The sequence below is a fragment of the Malus domestica genome, chromosome 06 (assembly GCF_042453785.1).
Source record: "Malus domestica chromosome 06, GDT2T_hap1".
Lineage (NCBI taxonomy): Eukaryota > Viridiplantae > Streptophyta > Magnoliopsida > Rosales > Rosaceae > Malus > Malus domestica.
Genome location: NC_091666.1, coordinates 26753704 through 26766901, shown reverse-complemented (window position 1 = coordinate 26766901; position 13198 = coordinate 26753704). Strand labels below are relative to the sequence as shown.

General features: G+C 33.9%; 1 long non-coding RNA gene across 1 annotated transcript; it reads left to right on the top strand.

Moving 5' to 3' along the window:
• Positions 1-7334: 7334 nt before the first annotated feature.
• On the top strand, positions 7335-12184 carry LOC114825353 (uncharacterized). Its single transcript, XR_003774033.2, has 2 exons — positions 7335-7807; positions 10867-12184. It is a non-coding gene; the product is annotated as an uncharacterized lncRNA (long non-coding RNA).
• The last annotated feature ends 1014 nt before the right edge of the window (positions 12185-13198 follow it).

Genomic DNA, 13198 nt, shown 5'->3' with positions numbered 1-13198 from the left:
TTTGTCAAGAAAACGCACATTAATTGTTTAATATTAATAATAGTTCTCTAATTTTTATTTATTTATTTTGATATGAGATGCAATTTTTTACTCTTTTTTTTTTGTGAAAATGAGAATATAAAAATATTTAATTTACTAAAATAGACAAATGAACCTTCTTGAGGAAGTTGAATGATTCAATGCAAACACAGGAAAGGTAAAACCGCTCGATGAAGGAAAGCAAAGGAAAAGCGAACTTTTACCAAAAAAAAAAAAAAAAAAAAAAACATCAACAAACGCGAAAGAACAAAAGAAAAAAAAATATATTATTGAAATTGTGAGTTGCTTTCGAATCTAAGCCACTTGTCATTCTAACGAAGAACGGAAGGACCACAATTTATATACAAATATTCCATCATTATGGGATGTTCCAGTCTATTAATACTGTCACAAGCAAGTTTTACATATTTCTTAGATTGAAACATGTGACAGTAAACTCATTCTGTGTAAGTTATTCTCCAATTAAAGAGTTTTGTTGTACAATAATAATTGACGTTGAACAAAGAACTCCTTGTATATGAGAGTGGTCCTTTGTGTAAGAGCTCTTCTTCTTGCAAGTATAGAGCCCGTCAAATTTTTTTTTTTAGTACATCGGTATTTTACACATAGAGGATAGAAAGTTCAGGTAAATCACACAATAATTAGCCTAATTTAGAGCACGTCATTTTAAACTCTTAATTAAGGTTTAATATCATTTCTAATGCACCAAAAAAATTTGGACTTCTTAAATATAAGGATAATCTAATGCACCAGATACTCAAAACTCTTACAAGTTTTCTGTCAAAGTAAGACCAAATTTGAATTTTAGTATAATATTTAAGTTTGAGGTAGAGCTTATACTAACAAGAAAAAATGTTATTCAACCGAAAACATTAAGCTTTGATTTTTTTACTACAATCATCTTCAATGCACATACTTAAATCGTGAAAAACTCAAGTTTGACTCAAATATTTTCTCTTACAATACAAAGACTTAGATTTTAGATGTAACATATAAGTCAAATACAAAAATATGTCTAAAATTATAAATCTTGCATGGAGAATGCTCTTCACAAAAATTGGATGTCAGGTCACATTGGTTTATTCAGATTGGGATTCTCTCCCCTCCATTTTTTTCTCCTCTCACAATTTTTTTTCTTTTTCCTCTTTCTACTTTTTTCTTCTTTCTCTCTCTACAAAGATGAAATGTTGAGTGTTCAAACTAGTGGTGTAGCTATGATTTTTAAATAATAGGGTCATAATATCAACAAAATAAGTTTCATTGGGTCGAGCACCTAGGAGGCATGTGTCAATTCTTGTTAACATATGCCGAAAGTTCATGTCATATATGTCGTCAACTAATATTATTTGTAGAGGCTTGTCGAGTGTAGATGTAAGATATTGTGGAGTAATGTTGAAGTCTACCAAGGTTTTTCAACTAAAGTATTTCATCGAGCACATGATAAGCAAAACAGAGTCGCAAACAAGAAGAGAGAAAATGAAGACAAATATGATAGCAGAAAATAGAAGAAATAGAAAGAGAAGATTATAATTTAGTTTGCCTTAATTGTTTATAGGGGTCAAATACAATACATTAATAAATATAATGAGATTTTTTAAGTTGTTGGAGTCAAAGATAACTAATGATCTCATGTTAGCTCTGCCACTGATTCAAACATGAGTGAGAAAGAGGAGGAAAAAAAAAAAAAAAAAAAAAAAAGGAGAGAATTCTTGTTCCCTTTATTTTAGTTTGTTGTCGTATCTGTAATTTTAATTTATGAGTTTGTACGAAAAGCAAACTCTTTGCATGATTTCAATTGCTTATTAAATTGTGTTTCTTTTTCTTTTGAATTTTTTGTGAAAGAAGAAAGTGAAAGGAAACATGTAGTGGTGGGAATTGTATCCGAAAAGCAAGACTGATCGCATCACCTTGGACGCTGATTCGACCGCTCAGTCACCACTCTCCAGAGTCTTAATCTTTTGAGGAATCTGAACACCTTTCCACAACTTTTGTTTTTCCAAAGGACAATATATAATGGAAGACTCACTGTATCTTATGGTCTAGCTGAAGACTTGTAGTTGTCTTCGTTTATTCAGAAAGGTTTCAAGTTCGGTAAAATTCTTGTTAATCGTATCAAGTTAACTATAAAACAAATTTAGTTTAAAATATGATTTCGTTTTAGGCTATCTAAGCTTGAATCCGAATAAAGTATACATGCATTGCGTCAAAACACAACCCCACCATGCACACTATCCTAGGTTACCATGCGTGGGATACGTATTTACGTGGTTGCTCGAATGGTATCAATCAGCAATAATGTTAGGATCATAAGTCGCCTATACGCATGTAAAATTTAGTAGAATCGTATTAATTTGATGACATAATGACATGATGACAATGATAAAAATGATAATGGAAATTCAATTAGGATCAGAGGCGGATCCACCTTGGATAAGGTGGGTCAGCTAACCACAAACTCAGAAATTTTCCATGAAATAATTGGATGCTGCCTATTGAAAATTTGAGATTGCCCTTGAAAGCTGTCTTCTAACTGTTCAATGAACTAGGGGCACTGAATAAAGTAGCTGCTAGCCTCATGCCTTTGTATGTTTTTCTATGGGCATTTTCAATAAGATCACTCAACATCTATCGACATGGTCGCCCAAAATCTATCGACATCAGTCAACATGCTCCTATTGACATGTGTCAACAGACATGTAATATGACTTGACAAATAATTTTAGGCATACAAAGATTTGATAAAATGTCAATTTTCATGCTATACGATCTAAAAAATTTTGTACGCGCTACGTGTACTATTCTTATTAACTTCACATTTAATATTTTCTAGATCCATCACTGATTAGGATGGTGTTACTAATTAGTGCGAGAAAACCAAAAGGCCGGTGATTGAAATTACCATTCCTCATCCACTTGACTTTTATCAGGCAGAAGAGACTTGATCAAGCAGATATTTTATTTACGGTCTAATATAGACAAATGAACCTTCTTGAGGAAGATCAATGATTCGATGCAAACAGAGGAAAGGTGAAACCCCTCGATGAAGGAAAGAAAAACGTTAGCATTAACAACAAAAACAAAAGAATAACAACAAAACAAAATATTATTGAAACTGTGGACGGATTGCGATTGCCCTGATGCCTTCGAATCTATGCCACGTGTCATTGTGTAACCAAGAACGGTAGCAAGGCATCTTACACATGAGAGATTTTTCAGTGTGACCGGTACACAGGATGATACATCATGTGTCATTATACAAATAGTAAGATATGTATGTTAAAAAGTTAATAACTAAAAAAATAAAACTTTCAATTACTTATATAAAAACACATGATGTATCATCCGTATTTCCATCACAAAGAAAAATTTATCCACATAGAACAATTTTATCAGCACGTGGAGGCCCGTCCACTAATACGCTGTCACAAGTAAGCTTTTTTAGCTCTACATAATATTGCATTATTAGACACTCATTTTTAACATAAACATATAATAATTTTTGCATTGAGATTGAGAGAGAACCAAATAACGGTGCTAACTACACATTTGTTTTTACCTCTCACACACGTATTTTAAAATTCGATCATCAGATTAAACGAATTGAAGAATATGAGTAAATAAAAATTAACAAGAACGTGTGTAAAAAGTAAAAAAAGATATGTGATGGCACTATCCAAATCAAAAACCTCAAACCGGCCACTTCTTTTAATTTAAAAGTACAAAAATATAGCTCTAAAATTATAAATGTCTTGCATTGCCATTAAGAATGCTCTAAATCAGAAAAATTGGAAGTTAGTTAGATCACACTCGTTTATTCCACTTTATTGTCGTCCCTGTAATTTTAATTGATGAACATGCTTTGCTCTAAATCACAAAAAAATTTAGGGAGTTTTAACGAAAAGTCCGCGGTACTATTTACTTTAACGAAAAATCATATTTTTACATTAAAAAGTCAAACCTGGTACTATTCACTTTACCCTTTATTTTGTCCTTATTGTTAAAACTTAAAGATTAAAACCATTTTCATTAGTTTTCCTGAAAATTTAAGTAACCCCTAATCAATCCGACACGTTTCCCTTCACTTTCTTATTTTTTTTTTTTTGAACAAATTTCACTTTCTTATTTATTATTTATTATTTTTGATCAAATTTCACTTTCTTATTTTACAAAGTTTGTAGGATTGATTGGGGGTTGCTTAAATTTTTTTAAAAGCAACTTCTTAAAAAGGTGGTGTCTTAATTATGTTGGGTAAATAAAAAAGTTTTTTTTTAATTTTTATTTTCAAAATCTTGGATCTAAAACAGCAAAAAGTATAAGCAGCTTTGCAAACTTTTTGAAAAAGTTACTGGAAAAAAAAAATTGAGCCTAAATTCATTATTTAATAATCTCGTGCTAAAATTTTAACCCAAGACTATTGGAGCAAAAAAACTGTTTATAAGTTAATACCTAAATTTTCTCAATTAAAAATGTTAGATTTTAGCGCAAGGGTTAGAGATGATCTAAGTATCTAAAAAGAACCAAAACGTTGACCACGTTTGCTCGACTAAATTTTTTTTGTCGAATAAAGTTACTTGGCCCGACGAAATTTTGTTTGTTGGGCAAACTTTCGTCGAGCAAATAGTAATTTATGGTAGTATTTGGAGAGATTTGAGGAAATGCGTGTAAATTGAGTTCTGGTGGTTGTTCATTTTCTTTTTGTGCGGTTGTTAAAGGAGACATATTGGAGGAAATGCACATTGGGTTTTGATTGTTGTTAAAGTGGTCTTATTTGTGTCAATTTCTGTATGTAAAATTTGGTAAATTTGATTAAATTTTGTATTACTTAGTTTACTGTCTATTTGGTATTATGTCTATTTGTGTCGATTTCTGTATGTAAAATTTGGTAAATTTGATTAAATTTTGTATTACTTAGTTTACTGTCTATTTAGTTTAGGGGTGTGATATCCACACACCCATTTTTACTTCTCACACACCCTTTTAATTTTCGGCCGTCGGATCAGATGAAATGAAGAAGATCTAACGGATAGAAATTAACAAGGGTGTGTGAGAAGTGAAAAAGGGTGTGTGGATAGCACACCCCTTTAGTTTACTGATCTAAATGAGTTCACACTCAAAATCCACCATGGTGGTACTTTGTGCATGAATTTTACATGGGTGGAATTGTGCAATGGGAAGACAAGTGTGACAGAGACTTTATCTCCATGTTTGACTAAAACGACTTGGCAGAGCATCTTGGCTACAATAAAGTCACAACCGAATTTTGGTACAAAAAGAAACGAAAGGGTTGGGTTCCTATTACCGAAGATGCTCGCTAGTGTGATTCTGCGGAGATAATATCTTCAAGAAAAATAGTTATGCTGCGTTATCTTACTGAAAAATGTGTTCTTATTTTGTAAAATAAGAAAGTGGAAGGAAACAGGTAGATGTAGTGGTGGGATTTGTACGAAAAGCAAGACTGATTGCATCAGCTTGGACGACGCTTCGACAACTTAGGCCATTTTTAGTGGAGAAGGTTAAAAGTTAATAAGTTAAAAAGTTAAAATGATTTGATTTGTTCACAAATTCCTTCAATCAAAGGTTATGCTATAATTCTATGAAGCCCACTGTATCAAAATTTGGCTAAAAAGGCATGAGGTTGGCCAAATATAGTCCTAACCTGTTTTTTTGGTCCAGCTCCTCATTTGTAATAATTGATTCAAATTCAATGGCTAGATTTGAAAACATTCAACAGTAATTTAATTAAATTACTAATAAATTTTAAGTACAAACAGAAAACTAATAAATTATTGAGGGTTATGTTTGGCCCATTTAGTTGGAGATAGGAATGGGCAACGGTTATGACGGACGGGTAATTGCGGTTATATGGCCATAATCGTTTAACTGTTGGGTAATTGCATAAACGATTATACTCTTACACATAACCGTTTATAAATGGTTAACCATACTTATAACGGCGTAACCATTTCACTGTAACCGTTTACCCGTTTTTTACTCATTTTGCCCCTTTTTTTACCTGTCATGTTTTTTAAACAACGTGAAAATTGCAACTTAGTACTACGATCTATTGATATTCTTTCTCACCCATAAGTGAGAGTTCTTAGATTCGATTAAAAAAAAAAACTTGAAAATTAAAGTAGAAATTTGTCTATTTTTTTTACAATTAAACACCGTTGTAGGTACATTTAACATGCATTTTCGTATTTAATATTTTAAGTCCTCAAAAAATTTATACAAATTATTGTATCATTGATGAAAAATGTTTTGATTGCCGCATGCTCATGTCATGCAAGTCGTTCTTGTTACGATACTTGTGTGGTTGGCAGTCAATTAATATCATAAGAAATAGAGAAAATAAAACAAATACTGGGCATCAAAATAGAACTCTGTGTGTTCATGAAAATAAATTAGGAAGCAATCTGGGACTCTCGCTTGGAGATTAGTGAGCAGGCAGCAGCACCACAAACAATTGCTTCCCTTCCCCAATTATTTACCACATGTCAGACTAATCCAAACCTCCAATCCAATTAATCCAAAATATAAATCCTTGAACTAATTTTGAATACAAATAAAAAGAGAAGAGAAGTGGATTTTGTGGTTGATGGAAGTCGGAATGAGGTGCTGCAATCATCGACGACTAAAAATGGGCAACAAATCCACTGTTTCGCCGGAGATGAGAGAGGGCACCAAGGAGAGATGAGCGGCGGGAGTATGGGAGAGGTCGAACAATTTTTAGAGTTTTTTATAGCTTGTTTTCAATTTTACATATATTAAAATAAACTATTAAATGGGTACTCATTATAGCTGCAAGTAATAACCATAATCATCTATTTAAATTTTACGGGTAAACATGTTATACACATAACTATTTATTTGTTTAAACAGTTACCCATAATTGTAATCGTGAGTTTTAAATGGGCCAGTTATCATGGTTATCCATACTCGCGGGTATTTTGTTCATTTTTAATTGAAGACGATATATGAACATAGTATAACATTATTCATTTAAAAATGACTTTTTATAAGAATATAATTCTAAACATAATTATGTTTAGTCATTTGCAATTAGAGATGACCTTACCCACCATAGTCCTAGTCTTTGAGGAATCTAAACACCTTTCCACAACTTTTCTTTTTCCCAAAGAACAACAATGGAAGAGACTAACTTTACCTTATGGTCTAGCTGCAGACTTGTGGCTGTCTTCATTTATTGCAAAAGTTGGGTCTGAATCGTATCAAGTAACTATAAAACAAATTTAGTTTAAATATGATTTCGTGTTTAGGCTATTTGAGCTTGGACTCGAAAGTATGCACTCATATTAGGTTTTGTATCAAAACACAACCCCATGCCCAATGTCCATAGTAACTATGAGTGGGTATAGGTAAAGTATTTACGTGGTTGCTCAAATATTCAGAGGTGTACGCATTAAGGGGGAAAGAAGGTTAGATGACCATCCAAACTTTGGCGATTCGTCATGGATAACTTGGGTGCTGTCTTTTTAAAGTTTGAAGTTGACCTTCATATATGCTTTCGAATTGTTTGATACAATGCCTCAAAGAAAAGTTGCACTTCTTATTATTTCTTTTTAAAAATATTACGTGGCCAAAACGATGTTGTTGTGGGTCATGTTACTTTATATAAAAAAAGAGAGGATACGCTAGAACTTTAAATCCAATCCCACCAAACTCAATTCTTAACGTCCAAACTCCTACCACCCCACTTTGGCGATCATTCTAACGACCACCTAAATTTCATCTTTCAAATTCCAAAGTAAGTTCTTCATAACTTGTCCAAATTAAATTTCTTTTATGAATAATTAGATTTGATTATTGATGTGAATCATATATAGTTTTTATTTAGATTCATTCTATGTGTTTTAGACTTTTTGTATTTGTGTAGATAAACTGGTGAAAGTTTTTATATAGATTGTTGAATGAGTTGAGTTGAGTTTTGTGTGAGGTGTTGGTCTGTGTAAGTTTATCAAATTTGAGTAATTCCTAACAAAATTGGTGTGGACTTTATTTAAATTATACAGTTATGTTACAATATTTTCTACATGTCAACTCTTGGCACTTCAAGATCAACTTGGGTGTTGTAGTCTTTATATGCGTCCGCAATGAATTTTCTCAATTGAAAGAAATTGGTAGTCTTACAAAAAAAAATGGTGGAGACGAGAAGTTATATAGTATATAATCCAAACTTTATATATTTTTATGAGATAACCTTGACCTCCTAGTTCTATTTTTGAAATTTAAGGAATCATCAAAACTTTATATATTTTTTGTCAAATTTCAAAAATATCTAAAGTTTTGATGACCCTTCAAAGTTCAAAATAGAATTTAGGATATTAAGGTTATCTCATTGATATTAAGAGTATGTCAAGTTGGAGATGAAAGTCCTAATGCAATGTTTAAAATATATGAGGATCTCTTATATGTTGCCAATTGGTACTGAATTGGATGCTTGCATACTAGTAGAGAGCACACACCTTGTATGTGTGAACAACCGTCCACCTCCTTCCACGTTCTTCTCAAGCGCAACCGCTTCAGTTCATTCAAACTATCCAAAAAAATATCATGATTTCACTTACGTGTATGAAAAAATGATGATGGAATAATTTCTCTTAATAAATGCATATTTTTTATCTTATGTAAATATTTCGATATAAAATTATTATTTTGCCCTCCTTATGTAAATATTGTGTATCAAAAGTGAGGCAAAATAGGAAAAAAAAGGGGAAAAGTTCAAAAGATACAAAATTACTATTTTACCCTCCTCATGTCAGCATTGTGTATTCAAAGTGAGGGCAAAATTGGAAGAAAATGGGGCAAAAAGTTGACAAGCCCTCTTCTCTTAATAGAATAGATTATTAATTATTATGACTGTAACATCCCACATTGCCCAGGGGAGTGGATCCTGTAATGTAAGCCTTATATGCATATTCCCATCTCTACCTAGCACGAGGCATTTTGGGAGCTCACTGGCTTCAGATTCCTTAGGAATTTCGAAGTTAAGCGAGTTCGAGCGAAAGCATTCCCAGGATAAGTGACCCACTGGGAAGTTCTTGTGTGAGTTCCTAGAAACAAAACCGTGAAGGCGTGGTCGGGGCCTAAAGCGGACAATATCGTGCTACGGCGGAGTCGAGCCCGAGAAGTGGTGGGGGCCCCGGCCGGGATGTGACAATTTGGTATCAGAGCTAATCCTTGGGCGGAAGTGTGCCGACAAAGACGTCAGGCCCCTAGGGGGGTGGATTGTAACATCCCACATCGCCCAAGGGAGTGGATCTTATAAGCCTTATATGTATATTCTCATCTCTACCTAGCATGAGGTCTTTTGGTAGCTCATTGGCTTTGAATTCCTTAGGAACTCGAAGTTAAGTGAGTTCGAGCGAGAGCAATCCCATGATGGATGACCTATTGGGAAGTTCTCGTGTGAGTTCTCAGAAACAAAACCGTGATGGCGTGGTCGGGGCCCAAAGCGGACAATATCGTGCTACGACGGAGTCGAGCCTGAGATGTGGTTGGGGTCCAGGCCGGGATGTGACAATGACCAGACATGATTTCGTGCAAGATTAGCAAGTTCAATACCAAATTGAAGCACAATTTAGTATCTAGTTAATTACTTTCACTTTGTTTAATCATTATGTTCGATTTTCCAATATGGTACTTAAATTTATAGGGAATTGTAAGAAGTCTTTAAGAATCTCAATTGAATATACCAAGACTTTTATAAAATCTTTCAAATTCTCAATTGAATACCCCTGGAATTATTAATTCCCTGAAACTCTCTTAAAATCCGAATTGAATACACCCCCCTTAATTTGAAGAAATTACTACTTTCTTGCATGCGTACAATATATAGGTGGAGATGGAGTGGATGAAAACACAAGTAGAAGGAACTGGAAAAGCAATCCTTTGTTATGGTAACCCTATGCCACAACGTCCCCTTTTTTGGTCAAGCAAGAGAACTTCCATTACAATAAAAACTAGTACAAGGCACAAAAAGAGCCAGGTAAACAACAATATATAAAGTAAAAGGCACAAGCAAAATGAGAGTTACAACCCAGGATACAATGAGAGGCCCACATAAGCTTAGGCCTGAAGGCTGCAAAAACAAACAACAAAAAACCCTAAACTCAAGTAGCATAAACCAGACCACCGCCGCCGCCGTCACATCCTCGAAGAAAGCCAAACTCCGAACCAAGAGAGTAGACACTAGATCCAGGTCTCATTCACGAACCCTTACAATATATATATATATATATATATATAACAAAGCATCTTATGGATAGAAAACGAGGCTAAGGGGTGTGTAAAATACCAAACATTTGGCCTCGATGGGGATCTAGCATGCCAATTGGGGGAGAAGAAGTGAGAGAGGGAAATGGATCTTGGTGTAAAGTTTGCATAATTATTAGTAGTTATTATTTGTGTAGAGTTTGCATATCAGCGGGATTGACATTGTCTTTAGTTGGCAAATAACCTTTTTAGTGTTATTTCTGCTCCCCAATCGAATTTTTTTATCCTCCTTGGCCTCTTCGTACATAATAGTCTGTTTGGCTGTTCACATTTGAAAAATGACTTTCTACGCATTTCACATATATTTGTGAAGAAAATCTTGTTACGAACACTTTTGCTAACATAGGCTTGCCTTCTCCAACTTTAATACGGCATGACTACCCTCAATCGGCGGCTCATGTTGCATTGTTTTTTTACTACGTTGGTTTGTCTGGCTACCGCTTCTCAAATTAATGTTCATCTTGACATACATGTTTGTCTCACTTTCTTGCGTTTTTCTAACCTTTTGGTGTTGTTTGACTTGTTTTACAGGTTTAGATGTTTTAGGTTTGACTTTAGAGGGTTTCATGTCCCCCCTATTTTCTTTGAATCTTTCTTGTTTTGGTTTCAAGAGGGTAAAGTTTATGTCCTCTTTTCCTTCATGCATTTTTTTTTTCTTTTCTATGTGGCATAAAGTTTAGGGTAAATTACACTTTAACCCATCAGGTTTGAGTGCAATTACAATCTCATACAATATCTTTAAAATTTTCAATAGCATACATTATTTATTATTTTATTACAATTTCATACATTTGTTAAAAGTTCTATCAATTTTTCTGTAATATGCCTACGTGGCCGTCGTGGATCCCACAAATTTGTGCCACATGAATAAAAAATAAATAATAATTTTCAAATAAAATTTCTTGGGAAGTCTTCTTCCCCAAAAATAAAAGTTATGGGTCTCTTCTTCCTCGAACCCCCCTTCCCTCCCCCATTTCAATTGCCACACACTCCATTTTGCCGCTCTTAGCTCAATTGCCACACACTTTTCCTTCTCTCTCATCCTACTTTTTCTCTCTCTAAAACTCAACCCCCTATCTCTTTCTCTCTCTGCATAGTCTGTGACTTCCAACGATGGTGCTGCTGACGTCGATTCTGCAGCTCCTTCACTGTTCCAGCAATAGCCACTCCCCCGTCGCCCAACCTTTTCGTATCGGCTCTTCCTTGTCGATTTCATCAGCTTATACAGTAAATCGAAGCGGATTTGCAAGAAATTCAGAGCCGCCCCAAAGAGAAACAACAAGTCTTGATCAAATTCACCGTCGAAGCCTCCCTCTTCGCCTCTGATGTCTGTCCTTCCCATCTTATGGGTTCTTGCAGAAGTTGTGGGTTTTTCTTGGGTAGTGTGGATCTGGGTTCGTACAGTTTGGTGGGTTGCGATGGATTTATGTGGTTTGAACTTTGAACCACTTTTCAATATTTGCTTCAATTCTTTGAAATTCATAGATTTCAAAGCATTTTTGGGTGTTTTGTAGATGGGTGGGTTGCAATGAATTTTTTGTTTTAGGGCTTAATGCTAGCAAGGTGGAGACTTGGGATGGTAGCAGCGCAAATTGAAAGGGAGGAAGAAGAAAGATGAGGAAGTGGAGAAAAATGGGTGTTCTTAAAATAGTTTTTAAGAAATTTTTTTTTAATTTTTTTAATTTTGTATATTCCATGTTGTTACCGGAGCAATGGCCCCCACTTGTATGCTAGGTCAGCAAAACATGTGGCCACATTATCACTTAACAGAAACTTTAGCAGATTAACTAACGGTTGTATGAAATTGAAATGAAATAATAAATAATGTATAAGATTGAAATGTTTTAAAGATGTTGTAAGAAATTGTAATTGCATTCAAACCTAAGGGGGTAAAGTGTAATTTTTCCTAAAGTTTATATCCTCCCTAACTAATAAGTGTAATTTTCTCTCCTTCTATCAAAGTTTTCTAAGAATAAAAAATACGACTTTATTAAGAATTACATGTGCATGAGCAACTTCTTGAGGGATTTTTCAATGTGACCGGAACACGAAATGATAAACTACGTGTCATTATATAAATTATATTATTACATATTTGATACTCAAGCAACAACCCCCCCGGGGCGCCGCGGGCGGGGTGGTTACTAAGGATATTGTGCATGGTTGGGTTGTGGTTGGGTTGCGTTTTGACGCAAAACCTAATATGAATGGATACTTTATTCGAATTCAAGCTCATATGGCCTAAATATGAAATCATATTTAAACCAAATTTGTTTTATAGTTAACTTGCAATTCAGCCCCAACTTTAATTTAATTTTCTCGAACTTGAAATCTTTTTCAATAAATAAAGACAACTGCAAGTCGTCAACAAGGCCAAAAGGATAAAGCGAGTCTTCGAATAGTCTTCAGCTTCCAATTTTGTCAAGGTTTGTTGTCATAAATGATATTTGAAATTGACTATCTCATCAAGATGATTCTTAAATTTAAAAATTAATCAATGTAGTTCTTAAAAATACATGTCACAAATCAATTTGGTCATTTCGTTAAAAATCTATTAAGAATTTTGTTATGTACTGATGTGGCATATAACCTGATTCCATAAGTCTAATTAAATATTTTTATTTGAATTAAAAATGTTTAAATAATAAAATTTTTATTTTATATAATTAAAAACTTACAAAAAAAAAAAAGAAAAAAAAAAAGGAAGAAGATGAACAGCTCTTCTTCTTCTTCTTCCCACCCCAGCTGTCGCACATGAAGGAGGGATGCCATTCCTTGTATAAACTATAAAGTTCCTAATGAATGACATTTAGCCGTCCAAATACTGCAAGAAGCTCAAGCCTTTGCGCTCCAACTCCCTCCC